Genomic DNA, 19,444 nt, shown 5'->3' on the forward strand with positions numbered 1-19,444 from the left:
CACCAGAGCAGAGAACATGGTGAGTGGAGACGGCTGCTTTTTTAGTCAAGCAAAACATAGGATATCTTCTGAGTCTGCAGGGCCCAGCCAGAGGAAGCTTGCGTGGAAAGTCTTGTGTGTAATCAGAACTTTTCTCCACTAAAGAATTTGCTGTAAGCAAGCGGTAATTAAGGTTTAAAATGATTTTGATATGTTTTGAAATTTAATGTCTAAAATCCTTAATCCTTAATTAAGGTTTTTTTCTTTATTTTACAAAAACAAATGCCATTAAATTCATTTAGTTTTTCATATTCTTTTCTCATACGACTGTCCACTTTCTTGGGAATCGGCGGAGAACTAAACTAGACGTTTTCAATGATGTATTGTCTTAAAAGTTCTCAAACCTAAACTATTAATTACCGAGCGTATCATTCAAAACAATATTTTTACAAATTATATTCGTGTCTAGTCATGACTTTACGAATTACAGCAGTTAATTACCACGATGAATTCAGTTTATTTTTTAAGCATTCTTTTAATTAAGAAACCATGCTTGTAGTTGATTAGTGTTTATTTGCAAAAAGGCAATGCATCAGAACTGTGATTACCTTTGATTAGAGCGAATGGCAACAGGTAACTCTCAGGCAATTTTATCGACATCTTACCATCTATGTAAAACTGTTTTTGATACCTCATATTCTCTGACAGCTTCCATTATTGCAGCTATACTATACGGGGCACCTACAGATGCCCGACTACATAATGGTGATTCTCTTAAGAAAAAAAAAAAAAAAACTGCTGCAAATTACAGGTTCTTGAGATCACCTAAATGGCTACTAACATGAAAATGGAAATAAGGAACAGTAGGTTAGGAGAAAGATCTGCATTAAGGTTTTGAAACCAAAAAAGTGTTCACACCATCTCCGCTCACAAATAGTAACCAAAAAAAGTTCAATATTTATATGACATTTAAAAGAGATTAATTAATGTAACTAAATAAAAAAATGTAAAAATTCATTTGCATTTGAAAGGAATCAATAAATCAATTATCTTTGAGAAGCATCAATAAAGTTTATAATTTGATCAATTTTTCAGAAGCAGTGTAAACTACTATTTCTTGATTAAATGATTGATTTTGATTAAGCAATTTCTTTGCGCACTGGCAATTTAATTTAAACTTGAAAAATATTGGAGAAAAGCCAGCATTTTAATGTACACAAACATTAGTTGCTTAAAGGAAATAAAAACAATTCATTTTTTCTTTTTTTAATATGATTATTAATAATAATTTCTAAATATGTCGTTTTATTTGCATGTCAAATAATAAACAAAACATATTCGTTTGTTGCATTCCATAACTTGTTAGACAAATCGTTTATATGTATTAAGTAAGAAAGACTCAGGACAGAAGACACACTAACCTAAATGTGGAACATAATTGTCTACGATATATAATTGTCTCGTATAAGATGTGATTATAAGCTCTGTAAAAGGCCTAGTCCCTAGGACGAAAACTTGGCAAAAAAGAAAACATTTTGACTAAAATTGGCAATAATCTCTCTGCCTGTTGGCTTCATCGATCAGTCCCAAAAACGATGAACGATGCTAATGTTATTTAAGTAGAAACACTTCTTTTTTGAAGTTTTAAACTTGATCAGATCTTTTCAAAAGTCTTCCAAGTCTGTTCAACTTTGCAGACCGTAAAATCCAACAACATTCTAAATTTTTTATCAATTTTTCTAATATTTTTTTTTGTAAATTTATGTTTATTTACTTGTTTTTCCCCTGATCATTATTTGAAAATAGAATAGAGGAAATAAAATAAAAATATAGCATTCAAGAGGCAGAGAACTGCATCGTTTCCCCAGTGATTACTTTTTTCAAGCATTCACTTTGTACATAACCACTATTAACAGAAGCATTAAACAATTAAGTAAGACGAATTCAATTACCATTAAACTGGGTCTAGGAAGAAATAAATCATCACGAAGTGCTCAAGATAACCTTATCTCATGAGAGCCACAGAAAAGAAAGAAGTAGAAGAGGCTGCTGAACAATTATATATTCATGTGAATTACATACATAAATTTTGGAAAAGATAGTGGTGGTTTATCAGTATATTGGTGGCATTAGAATTCAACAGTAGCTGTGAATGCCAATCTGTTGTTCTTTTTTTTTGAGGACTCAAAAACAAAACTGGTTAATATGTAAACAAAACCGAAAGATTAATAAATAAATAAACTTACTAGCTTTTGGTAACTTTTCTCGATTACTCTCCGTTTCAGAATTTCTAGTTAATTTTTGTTTATATTTGAATAACTTACCTCCAGTATTGTCGGTCAAACTCAATAAATTGTTCTTTTTTCACACAACATCGTCAATTCCAAAAGTCGTGGAGTAGTGAAATTTATTTTACTTGATAAAAATAGTTATTAGATGGTGGAATACATTTTTTAAAATTATCCAGTGGATAAAAGCACGCAATTAAAACACGGGCCAATTGGTGCTAAGGCAAGTTTCATGCGGGCCACATCACATTTACAAATTTAGTTAAATTAATATTCTAAAGTGAGCATTCAAGAATATGGATAGTATAATTAAAACACTATATATAATTGTATTTATAAAACTTTAAAACCCGAAAGTTGGCCAGCGATTTCCTCGTACAAGTTTTGCTATATCTGGATTCAAAGACTGAGAACATAAGAATATATTTTGAGGAATTCCTACTACTTTTTGTTTTTAAAACCGAATCATTCTGGAATTCCATTTATAGTGGCCGACATATCGCTTCCAAACGTCGTCAGAATTGAGTCAGCGTATTTATACAAGCCCGCAGGCCTCCAGGTAAGTCACTGGGCCACGTATATACTCGTCTTCAGTAGTTAAAGGGTTAACGAGGGAGGAAATTGTGTGTACGGTATTGCCTCGATGTTCCCTAAGCGATATTTTTATTTTATTTCAGAACAAGTGTGCCATAAAAATTTACTTTGGGGGCCGCAAGCGTCTATATAATAATTATAAGATGTTTGTTTAGAGAAAATTTTAGATGGCATTTAAGAGAAATCTGGAAAAGTCATTCTAAAAATAGTGAATGATCTATGCAATAAAGTTCTTCTTGTTAAGGAATTTTTTGGAAATCCGAATTTTATTAACTCATTTAAGCCTTTTTAATTTTTAAAGAATTAAAGGAAATGGTTCCGAGTAAATCTTAGAAATTCCCGTTTATGGAAAATTTGATTCATTTGGAATACTTTTATTTCTTTATCCAACAGTAAAAAACAGTAACAATATTAGCAAAAAAAGTTACTTGAAACTGGGATTTTTAAAAATTTAGCCGGAAGTAAGTGAATCTCCATTCTTATTAAATCTTTTTTTTTTTTTTTTAAATTTATTTATTTTCACAACTGCAGAATAATTCTGCATCAAGTGAAGCTGATACAACATGATAATGGAATAGATACATGAATACATGAGGGGAGAATTCACCCATTGGTGAAACTCCCAAAGTGGTACAGTTCACTACTGTACATTGGCTCTTACTTCATTTAGAAGATCGCGTGGCCACCTGCGCTTCAACCGCCTGGGAGGATTTCCTGGTAGAGTGGTAAGTTGAGCTACTAGAGGATTGGGATGTGAGGTGATTGATGTGTGGAATTTAAAGTAACGGGATCTTACAGCTTCTGAAACATAAGGAACAAGGAAATCTCGGTGCAAGGTATGATTGGAAACAAAGTAAGGAGCATTAGCGATTCGACGGAGAGTTTTTGACTGGAAGGATTGGATTCTGTAGATATTGGAAGCTTTGGCTGAGCCCCAAAGTTCCATTCCGTAAGTCCAGGCAGGTTTCAGTATCATAGTGTAGATAAGTCGTTTATTCTGTAGAGAGAGTTTAGATCGCTTGTCGAGAAGTCTAGAGAGAAGTTTGTATCGTCTGTTCAGTTTATTAAATCTTTGTCAAAAATTTTGCTATGTTTAGTAATCAATGGGTCAGCAAATTAATAATACATTATTTGTATTGTTGTTTTGTTTTGTTTTGTTTTCTATGCAAAAGTCTGTGTGGGTACGGACGGGGCATTGTTGACATGCAGCACTTCCTCCTGGAACCCCACTAACTTCGTGTAGGGAGGAGGGAGTGAGCGTAGTTCTAGTGGACACCAGCCGATACTCACACAAGTTAGGTAGAACCTGTTGTAGAGTATTCAGCTGTTCCACCGGTGTTCCAATTGCTATATATATATATCTCTATCATTCTTCACCATCAGTGATTGTAGGTGAGCAAACTATGAATATTTACTTCATTTTCGTTTGATGGTACAATAGTTACTAAGCTGTCTTATGAAAGTATAGAGATAATTAATAAAATTGAAATATTTTATAAAATACATATTTACGATCTTGAAGATTTTCGATTTGGAGTTTTCTTTGATAATGTCCGTTTTTAAGGTCCTATGATACAGAAGAAATTGGATTTTACAACTTTGTGTTGGTGTGTCTGCCAGTATTTTTTGAGATCAGCATAATTCCAAATCGGTTAAGCGCCAAAAAATTTGAAATTTTTATATTTCGAATCTGGGTCAACACGCTGCACCCCGGTAATTAATCTTTTGGAAGTGCCACATTTCTGAGTCAATTTTTTTTTTTTTTTGGAAATTAGTTCGTAAACTGATTTAAATATTTATTTCAAAATCTCATATGCTCATTGCACTCGTATAGTTTTAGAACTTCTATTTGAAATGTTACCCTACGAAAATGGCTTTTTTGAGGCAGTTTGATGAGAAGAGGTGGATTAAGCTTACCTCTAAACTGTTATCCAAGAACATTATGATCACTGTTATTCATAGGAATTAATAGTGTACGTAATATGCCGAATAAAAAACAATTGAACTAATATAAGACTTCTTACTGGGAAAATTTTGTTTATTTTAACTATTTTCCCGAACTACTTAGTTTAAACTAAAATTTTATTCATTTAATTGCCATAAAAGAAAATCAAGTCAATTAGTTTAAACATAATTCTATAATTTGTGTTAAGTTACCGAAGTTCTCGCTATTATTAAGTCCGGTTCTAATTTTAGTTATCAAAAAATTTTAACATATATAACATATTCAGACAATCTGAACACAATCTGGACGGTCAAACTGATTCAGAAAAACTCTTCTTTGTGATCTTCTGCCCCAGTTGTTGGTCTTTTTCTTTTGGAAAGAGCCAGGGGTGATGTACACTAAGCTTGCTTGAAAGAAAGCGAGTACAAAGTTTATAAACTTTTTTTTTTTTTCATTTTCTATTATAAGAAAACTGACAGTGAGTTATCTTGGATTCTTTTTTTTTCACGAAAATTTATTTTTTGCGTGAACTAGATCATACATGATTTTTTGAAAAAACGCGGCTTACATTTTAACTTCTTTCTCACCTTGAAGGAAATCCACATTTTCGGCGGAAATTCAGGCTAATGAAAATTTATGGTTTCCTTGTTTTTAAATAAATGACTGTAAGCGGATGTCGTAAGAGTGTTCTCGACAAAATGTTTCTACTAGTTTTCAAGTTTTTGGTTTGTGAAAATATTGCGAACACGTTTAATTTTCGAACATTAGTTTTTGCCATATGTTTTGAGGCCCCACCTTGAACACCCAAAAAGTATTTTTAGTTTAGGGTTCTGTGTAAGTGAGTTTGCACAAATTAAGAGCCGAAAGAGATTGTAAAAAGAAAAAACTAAATTAGTTTTTCCGTTTTCATGCTCTTGTCGTTGGTTCCGTTTCGTTAGTTTTTGCTTATATCCATCAACCGTAAGGACAACTTTACAGATACGATATCATTGATAAAGTACTTTCATCTACAAATTTATGAATCTCTTTACAAAATTCTGAATACCTTACTACTTCAATTTGAAATCTTAAAATCCTAAAGAATGGAGTTGGATGTGAGTTAAGCAAACTGCGCGTTTGAGTACCTCTCTGATGTGACACTTCTTGAACAATTTACAGTTTCATCATCTGTATTTTATTAAGACGTGTGTATAAAAAAATTGATAAAGTTCCAAATTTTATGATTAGCTACTTTTAAATTAATTTGTTATTTTGATAAATAGCATTTTGAAAAATTTAATGCAGTTTTTATACATTTGTAGCTCCAATAGTTGTTTTTGAAATAACTTATCTTTTTTTCCAAATCTGCCTATAGCGTTCATATAATGAATAAAAAAAATTCAATAATTAGTTCTAGTTAATGTCTGCGCCCCACGAATCAGTAAACCACCACCAAACGGATTGGATTTCAAAAATAATTACCATAGCTCTCAAGAATGATAGTGTCTTTATTAAAAAACAAATTTTGAATTGCAATATTTAATTTAATTTTGTTTAAATTTAATAAAAATCTACAAACAACAATGTTATAGTTTCTTCTTTTGTGCTGTGTAAGCAGTTATTCTTGTTATTGTTTATTGGCTTCCCTTGGCTCAGCGTTCTCACTTACTCTTACACCAGCTTTTAGAGTTTATATTTACTTTTCTTTTTTATTTTCGTGTTCTCTTGTAAAGAGAATTGTGAACGTGAAGATTATCGATTTTACGCTTTCCAGATTTTTTTTGTAGGAAGAATTACGGGAAAGATAAACTTAAAAAAATTGTACAACACGATTGATTTAAATTTATAAAGTAAAATTGGTGTATCCGTACAATGTAGTGAAAAGGTGCCTTTAAAGGAACGTAAAAACATCATCCCCCTTCATCCTGATTTCTAAAATGAATTTCCCTAAGCAAAAATGTGTGATAATTGTCTTTTATTTTTGGAAGTTTATCAGAAAGAATCGTGAGAACTACAGGAAAGAGAATTCATTCATACTGGAGGGGCTAATATTACATTTTCTACTTCCGCAGACGATTCCTTGAAAATCTCGTTAAGTCATTTTCGTAGTTATTTACCTTCTTGTTGTAATCGTCTTCTTGAAAATGCCATCTGACCGCTATCACAACCGTTGACTGATTTTCCTTAGGATCAAACCATTAAATCCACTTCTCATTTCTTCTCGTAGAAGCGCTTGACCAATAAATGGTTTTAAGAAGTTGTCACTATTCTTGGTGTAGAAGTTCATGTCCCCATAAACCAACATCTTTCCATATTTTCCATAGTGTGGAGGTAGAGGCGGTAATTAATCCACTTCCAGCTGTGCAACGAGAAACAGGATTACATGTGTTAGAATAACCTTGACAGCTTCCTTTAAAGCCTCAGCAAGTCCTGAATATAATGTCCGCTCTAATTCTGATTCCTTATGTAGTAGTTGTTACCTCACTACAAACAATTTTTGAAACCAACCTTAAGGACTTATCAATAAAATGTTTCCCTTAGATTTCACTTGAAATAAGATAGGTTTTACTCAGTTTTTATTCGTATTTAAGTGAAATTAATAATAAATCTATCGTAAAAAATCATTGTGTACTGAAATAGTGTACGTTCAAATTGATTTGAAGGCGATGTTGTTTAGAAACACATAGAGTCTAATCATCTAAAATCTAAGTTTAAACACTAGTTAATATCAGCTGTTGAGGATAGATCTTATTCATCCATTTTTTTTTGTTTTCCAAAATAGATTGTGAAATCCCTAATTTCAAGTAACTCTTTTGTTGTTCAAAATTGAAATTAATTTGAATAGATTTAATTTATTGTTTATGTCAAATATTCGAATTTTTTCGGAGAACTTTGCAACGCGACGTCTGCTCTCTTAATCTGCTGAAAACATCTGGGAGTGGTTTCGAAATTAGTGAAAAGTGAAGAAAATGTATTTATTAAGGCTGAAGTTTTTACAAGAACCGGACAGTTTTAAAAAGAATAGGGCTTTATTAAAAAAAGCAACCATTAGATAGGCTTTTATTTCAGCCAGACAGTAAATGTTTCATCCCCTGATAATGTATTTTCCCTCAGTAATCGTTAAAAGAATCGTGTTGGCACCTGAACCGTAATGAAGGAGACGATAGATATGGTGTACCAGACTTAAAAGTGAACGTCAAGAGCGATTAATAACCTGATGGTTAGTCTAAAAGGGTACAAGAAAGAAGTGGGAAGTACAAGAAAGAAGTTAAAGATATAACTTTACTTCAGGTTTGAAAGACCAAAAGTGATCCAAAGGTGCGCTACTCTTCATTCTACGTAGACAACATCTCAAATTTACTGTTCTGAAGTTTGTTTAAACTTTCCAAACTTGAGCATAACTACAATCACTGCGTTTATCAGCACTTTTGAAACTATCCGCTACGTAGGTAGACGTTCTAAAAGTTCTTTAAGAAAGTTATTCTTTTGCCAAACAAGTGTTTACTTACTAAATTTGGAATTAAGTTGACTCCAAATATTCAATTCCTGAGTTGGAATTGAATGTTCTTTTTGACATCATTCAGGGTACAGGATCTATTTTGTGTTCGTGAATACAATGAGCTCGAGAAATTTTTTTTTTTCCCAGTTGTTCAGGTTGTTGGTTAGATATGTTTAATAATCAGTAATGTGTTCTCTAAGAGACCGATAATGCATTTCAAATGCAGTTGATGTGAATCATTAGGAAAATATTCGCTAGTTGTTTCTGTCACAGATCCACTTCAGCGTAAGCCTAAGAATATGGTCTCGTGATCGTGGTCTTAAATCTGTGTAAATTTGGCTTATGGCTTCATATACACAGTGGTATTTTGTTGGAGGGCTATGTTTTAATCTTACAACTTAAGGGGGAAAAAAATCCTGTAATCACTAGTTGGGTAAATTAGTTCAGTTATTTTCAGAATCAAATTGGATCATATAATCTAGCTCAGTTTTAAAAGAATCTTAGAAATCTTTCTCTAAATTTTAACCTACAAAATTTTCTCCGAAATGTAAAAATAAATAAATTCCTTGAGAGCCATGAAATTAGATAACAAGTGAAAGTAAAAATGATGTTTTTTATTGATTTATACTGTGATCCATTTTAAAAAAAAAAGAAAAAAAGAAGTTCATTGTATGTAAATTTGCAGCCGTCTGCTTCTATCGCCTATCGATTTCCTGTTGGAGAATACGTAAATCATAATCCAGATTTCTTCCAGAAAATTCGTAATGGTCACCCATTTGTTTCGGTTATGTAAGATTTAAGCCTAATTATTTCTTAAACCACTCCCCGATAGTGACATAGAAAGTTTATTGACAAAAAAAATATAAAAAAATTATTGAATTTCATAAAAAATATTTTCTGGGTGTGCAGCACTACAATTATGTTTGTTTTTACCTGTAAATTATATTTAGCAAGTTTTGTTTATTTTCTTTTGCCGTTTGTACTTATATCTCTAAGATTCAGACTTTTATACGGTTCACATTTAAATTCACTTCCTCAAATTCGCAGAACAGGCAAAGTGAGCGCCACATCTCAACTTATACTCAAATAATTCGGCCAGTAATTGATCATTATTATTTACTTTTTCCACCTTTAGACCGCGGGATCGGGGCTAAGCTAAATATTATTTAATTTAAGACGCGTCATCTGATGTTATTTAGTGCTTGGAGTCTCTTTCAGCGCACTTTCGACCACCAGTTTTCTAACGTTACAATTAGCACTGTTTAACATCAGAATGTAAAACTAAAAGAATCGTCTTAGCAAATGAGCCGACAGCTGGACTTGAACCCAGAATTTGCGAGGAAGAATTATTTTTAAAGTGAACGGAAGTTGGACGTAAAACATTATAATTTACTTTTTACTTTTTTTTTTTAGTGACTGGTGGTTTTATTCCATATAAACAAATAAAAGTGGTCATTTTAAATTTGATACGTGTTAACCTTGATTTTTTTTTTAAAATAAAACATTGTATTATGAAAAAAATCCGGAAATATTTCTGTCTGGAAGGATGTATTTCTAATTATTGGTCACGACGTTACCAAATGTTCTTCTATCTAGAAGATCAAGGTAAACTACAATGTTTATTGAAAAGGGATTTGAGTTTTGTCCTATTTTGTTCGTAATTCATTAAAATAAAATTAAGTAGTACGCCGCGTTTTCAACCGGTCTTTTTCGCCTACGTTTCCTCGTTATAAATAGGACCACTGCGTGAGCCTAACCTGAATTCATGAAAAGCGGGTTAAATTACCACTGTTGTAGGCAATAATAACCACAACTTTTGACTGAGGATAGGGATAGCTGAAAAATTTTAGTGAAGGCACCTCGACACTGAAAGGTAAACGAGGATTGACTAAGAATAACCACAACTGTTAAAATATGGAATTTATGTAAATAAAATAGCTTTTTGGCGACTTGTTGACCATATTCCTATCTTTTATTTTTGAATTACTTGATATCTTTCATTAGGTTTCTTTGAAATTGGTTATATGAATTCTTTGCCATTTTTCAAAAAGTTAAAATCAAAGTGTCTTTGCAGAGTTCAGGGATAATGAGAATAACTTGAGAAATTATTGTGTTTTCCTAAAAATGTTATTGCTTAGTAAAGATTCTTATCTGTGTAATCCTTGCTTTGCCCAATGTTATACTGTTTAGGAGTATACCTGCAAATGCTGGGATAGAACGTAATTGAGAAAATGGATGAGTTGGCTTGGATGGAACCATGTAACAGTGGATGGAAGGTCCCGAAACAAAGGGAGTGAAGAGGATGTGGAGGTCGGTGAGACTGCATGGGTCCTCCAAACTGAATCATTTTAAGTTTCTCTCCCTAAATCGGTTGTTCACACCAGAGGTCTGTTTGCTTTATGGTCAAGGCAGACTCAATCTCCATTCAAAATCTGAGCCCATTCACATGAGGGTTTCTTATTTTTCTTTAAATTTTAATAAAAATATTTTTAATAAATAATAACAATACTATTTAGCAATTTTACCTTACACAATCAATTCATTGTTTACTGTACATTACTTTGTTTTAATATAAAACTAGAAGCCGATCAATAAACTGAATCATAAAAAAACTAAAAACAGAGAATTTGTTAAAAATTTAATAATTTTTTGTTTTATTCGTAAAATAATATTGTACATTGTTCAAGGTTGTTAACGAACACGTGTTAATAATTTACCCTGCCCAAACAAATAAAAAGTTATTTTCCTTCAAGGATTGTACTTCTTTAAAGTGCTAATAATAAAGACAACAGGGCTCCAATAACCTCAGAAGTTGACGCGCCTTAAATAAAAAAAATAAAGACAACACTTGTAAAGAAACACGATTGAATACGCATATGCTAATATTGTATTCTTTGTGATTAAGCTTTTATTAAAAATACAACTGCAATGTAGTGTTAAAATTAATATCCAACCTAGACTGGGAATCGAAGCAAGGTACGGCAATACATCTTAGCTTTGCGGGCCTTCCCTCTAACCTTTCGCCTACTATGAGCTGTTTTATAGCGTTTAGTTTAAGTAATTTGATAAAATTCCGATTTTGGAGAAATTCCATGTAAACTTTGTCACTTAAAAATTAAGATCTGTATGAAGGAACGTTATTATGTGAGTCCACGCCAGATTTTCCATGTTGCATTAACTGTGGAGACGTGTTGTGATTGGCTGTACGGCTCCAAAGAAGGAAGGCTCATCGGCATAGAAGCTGCTCAAAATTCCCCATCCAATACTTACCTCTAAGCGGGTCACGAAAGTCAGTATCATCTATCCAGGAAGTGCTGGATGATCATAAATCACCGAATACTAGTAGATACTAGCAGCAACAGAGTAAAAGATTTGGCCTTCCAGTTTACCAGAGCTTTCTTTGAACCTAGAGGCTCGTTTAACTTACCGGAAGCAACCATCACGAATATAGAAACACCTAGCGTCCGGCATGATTAACGTGGATGTTTAATCATTTTCAGGGAAACTAATACAGTTTGTGAAAGCTTCAAATCTGAAGACAATTTTTCACAATGAAAAAAATAACTTTAAAAGAAAGTCACAGCAGTTTGTGAAAAATTATATATATTTATCTAAAAACGTCTAGAATTCGTTTATAAACAGATAGCGTTAAAATTACAACATGCGAATGGAAATAATACCTACAATTAAATAATTACGTGTATACATTACTACCATATTGAGGTGAATGATTCGTGTATAACTACAGTTATTACATGGAAACAGCTGTTAAGTAATGTTCAAATTGCTTCTTCTTTTTCTTTCTATTAAAAGTTCATTCTGATAAGTATTAAAATATTTCCTTTGAAAGATTTTCTTCAAAAATTTTTTCGTTATTTAAGAAATGAAGCATTTTCCAATAATGTGAACTCCATTATCTTTTAAGCAAATGTTTTTATTTATGATTTTTGGGAATATTGAGATAGAAATTTGGTTGTGAATTTATTGAGCGCACCTCAATATTCCCAAAAATCATCAATTAATAACGGTCATTAATAAATAATGGTAAACCAAAACTATCATTCATGTTTTTTTTATATTATTCTTTTTTCTTTTTTTTTAACACGTCACAACATCTGAGGTTATTGGCGCCTAGGATCCCAAAGTTATTGATTTGTTTTAGCATTGAAGTTCTTGGTAGAGAAATCCCCAGTTGTTTCTTAAATTGTTCCTTATTTATCTTAATACTGGCAGGACTTTGGTCTACATACTCGTAATTAGAATATTCATCTTGGCGGATGCCTTCATTTTGTTTCAGTTACTCCCCAAGTGGCGCAGAATATCCTCTAACTCTTGCAGCCAACTTAATCTTGGCTTCTACATCGAGGCCTCCTTCCACCCGGGTCCCTAACATAATCCTGTCTGTAGTAAAAGAAGTATTATCCTTTATTGCTTATCGCTGTTCTGTATTGATAGGGTTCTCTTCCTCATAAAGGGTTTTGAGCTCTCATTTCACCCTCTCACACATCATAAATGACCTGCATCTGCGAGTTGAGGGAACAAAAGGCCACGAAGTGTTAGGAAGAAAGGCTTTCCTTCGAAAGGCTTCGAATAGCAAGACGTTCTAAGCCAAAATATCTTGCGAAACTTTTAAACTTGTTCACCAACAGAGATTACCTCTTATGTTAAGTCGAAAACAAATCAAAATATTTTTTATTTTCAGGAAACTTGGTGGGAAATTTACATCATATTCAATAATAGTTTTTATGTATTTCCGTAAGGAAATTGAGTAGTCTTATTTAGACAGTTCTTTGTTAGGAATATCCTGTTAAGACAAAAAACAATTTAAATTCATTATAGCTAAAACATTTCCGTGTAAAACAGGCAACTTACTTTACTGCTTATTAATCCTTTTATTCATTTTGGGAACGTCATTAATTTGGTAGTATTTTCTGTGATGGGGGATGACTTAATGTTAGTATACAAAGAGAATTTTTTTTTTATAAATATATATAAACAATAAACTTTTTTCAAGATAGTTCTTGTGTAAGGTAGGTAATATCATTTAAATAACGTCGCCTTTAGCATAGATCTAAATACACGAACCACTTTAATTATTTGGACGGTTGCTAACGTTTTTAATAGTTTCTATTACGTCTTTTTGTTTTGAGTTCACGCAGATTGCAAAGCACTAAAGTTCAAACTGTTTCTGAAAGTGTTTTCCTCGTTTTAGTGGCATATATATTTCTAGACTGTGCACTCCACTGCACCACTATAATTACATGTCATATCCAATTATATAATGTTTGGAAGATGTCCAAAGTTTAATATCCTTTCGAAGTTGCAAACAGTTGTTTGCTATAGTTGTTTTTCAATTTAAAACTTTACTTTTCATATCACTTGTGCATGCATGCAATATTTTTCTATCCCTAAATTTTTACTTCCAAAGGTCTTAAGGGTTTATTTTAATAACTCGAAATTAAGTTTTCCAATGGGGGCAATAAAAACATTTTGATGAGGAACATAAAAAATCACAGTGAGCTATAACGTGGAATTTTATTTAGATATTACCATCCTCCTAACAATAAGATTACATCATGACCTTTTAATCCCAGATCTGAACGTAATTGATTACTGTTTTCCCGATTAACCCAGAAATGGATACATCCTCTTCGTAAACTAAATATATATAAATTGCTCATCAACTTCTTAAGAAAGATTTTCTCAACATCTTTTGAGGGGTCTCCGGGGAGTGCAAGTATACCTCTGTCTTTAGTACACTGTCGGTTTATTAAGTTACATAATTCATTAAGCTGAAAGATATAATATAAAGTGCCATTTTACATTGTAGATTTCTAATTTTTTTTTGTGTACGTATACCAACCAGAGTTGGGCAAAAATTTAATCAATTAAAAAACAATTGAATTAAACCGAAATTTAATTTTAATCATGATTAAAATTAAAAAATTTAATCGGCCAAAATTAGTTGATTAAAATTAAATTCATTTTTAATTTAATCGGAATTTAATCAATTAAAATTTTTAATCATAACTAAAAATTAAGATTAAAATTAAAATTAAATAATCATAATTTTAATTGATTGAATTAAATTCCAAATTTAGTTTTAATCACTTTGGACGATTAAATTTTTTAATTTAATCAAAATTTGAGAGATTAAATTTTTAAAACCAAACATTGCCAATGGTTAAACCAGAATCGGACCAATGCATCTTTATTCCGCCTAGCTGGTGCCTCTTCTCTATCAATATTATCACCTTTCCCAAACTTGGCACCTTCATTCTACCTATCTGGTGTCTCATCTATACCATGTTGGTGACTCTCAAGACTTACATAGGACCACCTTACACTCACATTTAACCATGTTTACCACTCACTAGACTTAGATAGGACCACCTTACAGTCACATTTAACCATGTTTACCACTCACTATACTTAGATAGGACCACCTTACACTCACATTTAACCATGTTGGCGACTCACTAGACTTAGGACCACCTTACTCTCACATTTAACCATGTTTACCACTCACTAGACTTAGATAGGACCACCTTACACTCACATTTAACCATGTTTACCACTCACTATACTTATATAGGACCACCTTACTCTCACATTTAACCATGTTTACCACTCACTAGACTTAGATAGGACCACCTTACACTCACATTTAACCTAGTTCGCGACTCAATAGACTTATGAACAGGGTGACCAGAGTTATGTGTTCCACCCACTTTTTTTTTAAACGGCGGGAAATTCCAAAAAAATAGAAAACACGTATTTAATCAAATCTAGTTTTTTCAGTAATTGACCCATTTTTTAAACCCCAATTTCCCCAGATACAGTATCTAAGTTTTTTTTCAAATGGAACAAACCAGATCTAGGCAGGCTAGAGCTATTCGATATTCCAGATCTTCGATTGAAGCCAAGGGATTAAGGTTACTGTACACTTTATTTTTTAGATATCCCCTCTGAAAATAGTCTATTGGGGTTAAATCCGTAGTTCGAGGTCAAAATCGAGCTCTTCTTGAACCGGATGATAACTGGGGATGAAAAGTAGATTACCTACGAAAACATCGTAAGGAAAAGGACATATTGTAAACCCGGAAAACCTAGCCCTTCCACCTGTAAACCTAATTTCACTCTGAATAAGAGAATGTTGTGTATACAGTGGGACATTCGAGGACCTACACATTATGAGCTTTTAAAACCGAACGAAAAGCTAAATTCGGAGAAGTATTGTTAGCAAATGCATAATTTAAAGACAGCAGTCCAAGCAAAAAGGCCGGCGATGTTCAATAGGAAGAACATCATACTGCATCATGATAATGCCATGCCAAATGCTTCTTTAAAGACTCGTCTAAAAATTGCAAAACAAGGCTGGAAAATTCTGTCGCATCCACCATATTCCCCGAACTTAGCACCCTCCAACTAACACTTGTATTTGTCCTTACAAAATTTGTTGAAGGGCGAAACATTTAAAAATGAAGTAGATATCAAACAAGTACTGGTTCAATTTCTCGCATCAAAAAATAATACATTTTCCGAAAATGAAATACATAAATTGCGCCCACGCTGGCGAGATATCATTAATAATAATGGCAATTATATTATTTAATAAAGTTTATTTATAAAGTTTATTGGTAAGAAAAATTTGTATTCTGTTTTATTCCAAAAACGGACAGAACTTTCCGGTAGACCGTATATAAGTCTAGTGAGTGGTAAACATGGTTAAATGTTAGTGCAAGGTGGTCCTATCTAAGTCTAGTGAGTGGTAAACACGGTTAAATGTGAGTGTAAGGTGGTCCTATAAACGTCTAGAGCAGTGGTTCTTAACCGGTGTTCCGCGAATATAGCCCAAGTGTTCCGCGAAATTTCAATTTTAAATGTATTAAAATTTAGAAACTTAGGAAAGATACGAAAACAAAAAATTGTTCCTTTTTTTTTAATTTGAATTTAATTTTAAGTTCTTGCTAAATACCGAATTTCAAATTAATTAATGTTAGTGTTCCGCGAGAAAAATATATACATATGATTGTGTTCCACGTCTATCAAAAGGTTAAGAACCACTGATATATAGGGTCATAAAATTCTGTAAAATTATGGCCGTTCTATATCTCCACTGTGAACCACGTATTGATATGGAATTTTTTTCTCTTGTACACTTTGTTTTTCTCAATTATATACTATAGTTATTTTGTGCACAGCTCTAAAAAGGTAGAAGATATAAATGGTTGAAAATTTTTTGGGTCATGAAATTCTGTAAAATTATGGCCGTTCAATATCTCCCACTGTGAACCACGTATTGTTATGGAATTTTGTTCTCTTGTACACTTTGTTTTTCTCAATTATATACTATAGTTATTTTGTGCACAGCTCTAAAAAGGTAGAAGATATAAAGGGTTGAAAATTTTTTGGATCATGAAATTCTGTAAAATTATGGCCGTTCTATATCTCCCATCGTGAACCACGTATTCGTATGAAATTTTGTTCTCTTGTACACTTTGTTTTTCTAAATTATAAACTATAGTTATTTTGGGCACAGATCTATAAATGTAGAAGATATAAAGGGTTGAAAATTTTTTGGGTCATGAAATTTTGTAAAATTGTGGCCGTTCAATATCTCCCATCGCGAACCACGTATTCGTATGAAATTTTGTTCTCTTGTACACTTTGTTTTTCTCAATTATAAACTATAGTTATTTTGTTCACAGATCTAAAAAGGTAGAAGATATAAAGGGTTGAAAATTTTTTGGGTCATGAAATTCTGTAAAATTATGGCCGTTCTATATCTCCCACTGTGAACCACGTATTGATATGGAATTTTGTTCTCTTGTACACTTTGTTTTTCTCAATTATAAACTATAGTTATTTTGTGCACAGATCTAAAAAGGTAGAAGATATAAAGAGTTGAAAATTTTTTGGGTCATGAAATTCTGTAAAATTGTGGCCGTTCTATATCTCCCACTGTGAACCACGTATTGATATGGAATTTTGTTCTCTTGTACACTTTGTTTTTCTCAATTATAAACTATAGTTATTTTGTGCACAGATCTAAAAAGGTAGAAGATATAAAGGGTTGAAAATTTTTTGGGTCATGAAATTCTGTAAAATTATGGCCGTTCAATATCTCCCATCGCGAACCACGTATTCGTATGAAATTTTGTTCTCTTGTACACTTTGTTTTTCTCAATTATAAACTATAGTTATTTTGTTCACAGATCTAAAAAGGTAGAAGATATAAAGGGTTGAAAATTTTTTGGGTCATGAAATTCTGTAAAATTGTGGCCGTTCTATATCTCCCACTGTGAACCACGTATTGATATGGAATTTTGTTCTCTTGTACACTTTGTTTTTCTCAATTATAAACTATAGTTATTTTGTGCACAGATCTAAAAAGGTAGAAGATATAAAGGGTTGAAAATTTTTTGGGTCATGAAATTCTGTAAAATTATGGCCGTTCTATATCTCCCACCGTGAACCACGTATTCGTATGAAATTTTGTTCTCTTGTACACTTTGTTTTTCTCAATTATAAACTATAGTTACTTTGTGCACAGATCTATAAATGTAGAAGATATAAAGGGTTGAAAATTTTTTGGGTCATGAAATTCTGTAAAATTATGGCCGTTCTATATCTCCCACTGTGAACCACGTATTGGTATGGAATTTTGTTCTCTTGTACACTTTGTTTTTTTCAATTATAAACTATAGTTATTTTATGCACAGATCTAAAAAGGTAGAAGATATAAAGGGTTGAAAATTTTTTGGGTCATGAAATTCTTTAAAATTATGGCCGGTCTATATCTCCCACTGTGAACCACGTGTTGGTATGGAATTTTGTTCTCTTGTACACTTTGTTTTTCTCAATTATAAACTATTGTTATTTTGTGCACAGATCTAAAAAGATAGAAGATATAAAGGGTTGAAAATTTTTTGGGTCATGAAATTCTGTAAAATTGTGGCCGTTCTATATCTCCCACTGTGAACCACGTATTGATATGGAATTTTGTTCTCTTGTACACTTTGTTTTTCTCAATTATAAACTATAGTTATTTTGTGCACAGATCTAAAAAGGTAGAAGATATAAAGGGTTGAAAATTTTTTGGGTCATGAAATTCTGTAAAATTATGGCCGTTCTATATCTCCCACCGTGAACCACGTATTCGTATGAAATTTTGTTCTCTTGTACACTTTGTTTTTCTCAATTATAAACTATAGTTACTTTGTGCACAGATCTATAAATGTAGAAGATATAAAGGGTTGAAAATTTTTTGGGTCATGAAATTCTGTAAAATTATGGCCGTTCTATATCTCCCACTGTGAACCACGTATTGGTATGGAATTTTGTTCTCTTGTACACTTTGTTTTTCTCAATTATAAACTATAGTTATTTTGTGCACAGATCTAAAAAGGTAGAAGATATAAAGGGTTGAAAATTTTTTGGGTCATGAAATTCTGTAAAATTATGGCCGTTCAATATCTCCCATCGCGAACCACGTATTCGTATGGAATTTTGTTCTCTTGTACACTTTGTTTTTCTCAATTATAAACTATAGTTATTTTGTGCACAGATCTAAAAAGATAGAAGATATAAAGGGTTGAAAATTTTTTGGGTCATGAAATTCTGTAAAATTGTGGCCGTTCTATATCTCCCACTGTGAACCACGTATTGATATGGAATTTTGTTCTCTTGTACACTTTGTTTTTCTCAATTATAAACTATAGTTATTTTGTGCACAGATCTAAAAAGGTAGAAGATATAAAGGGTTGAAAATTTTTTGGGTCATGAAATTCTGTAAAATTATGGCCGTTCTATATCTCCCACCGTGAACCACGTATTCGTATGAAATTTTGTTCTCTTGTACACTTTGTTTCTCTCAATTATAAACTATAGTTACTTTGTGCACAGATCTATAAATGTAGAAGATATAAAGGGTTGAAAATTTTTTGGGTCATGAAATTCTGTAAAATTATGGCCGTTCTATATCTCCCACTGTGAACCACGTATTGGTATGGAATTTTGTTCTCTTGTACACTTTGTTTTTCTCAATTATAAACTATAGTTATTTTGTGCACAGATCTAAAAAGGTAGAAGATATAAAGGGTTGAAAATTTTTTGGGTCATGAAATTCTGTAAAATTGTGGCCGTTCTATATCTCCC

General features: G+C 32.2%; 1 protein-coding gene across 1 annotated transcript in view; it reads left to right on the top strand.

Moving 5' to 3' along the window:
• Positions 1-4,092: 4,092 nt before the first annotated feature.
• Positions 4,093-19,444, top strand: part of LOC141449014 (clavesin-2-like) — a 34,590-nt gene continuing 19,238 nt past the window's right edge. The window contains exon 1 of the mRNA XM_074118009.1: positions 4,093-4,253. The gene's annotated coding sequence lies outside the window, so the exon portion shown is untranslated. The remainder of the gene's footprint in view (positions 4,254-19,444) is intronic.

Source organism: Rhodnius prolixus, unplaced genomic scaffold (genome assembly GCF_049639745.1).
Source record: "Rhodnius prolixus isolate KJV_2025 unplaced genomic scaffold, Rpr scaffold_2, whole genome shotgun sequence".
Lineage (NCBI taxonomy): Eukaryota > Metazoa > Arthropoda > Insecta > Hemiptera > Reduviidae > Rhodnius > Rhodnius prolixus.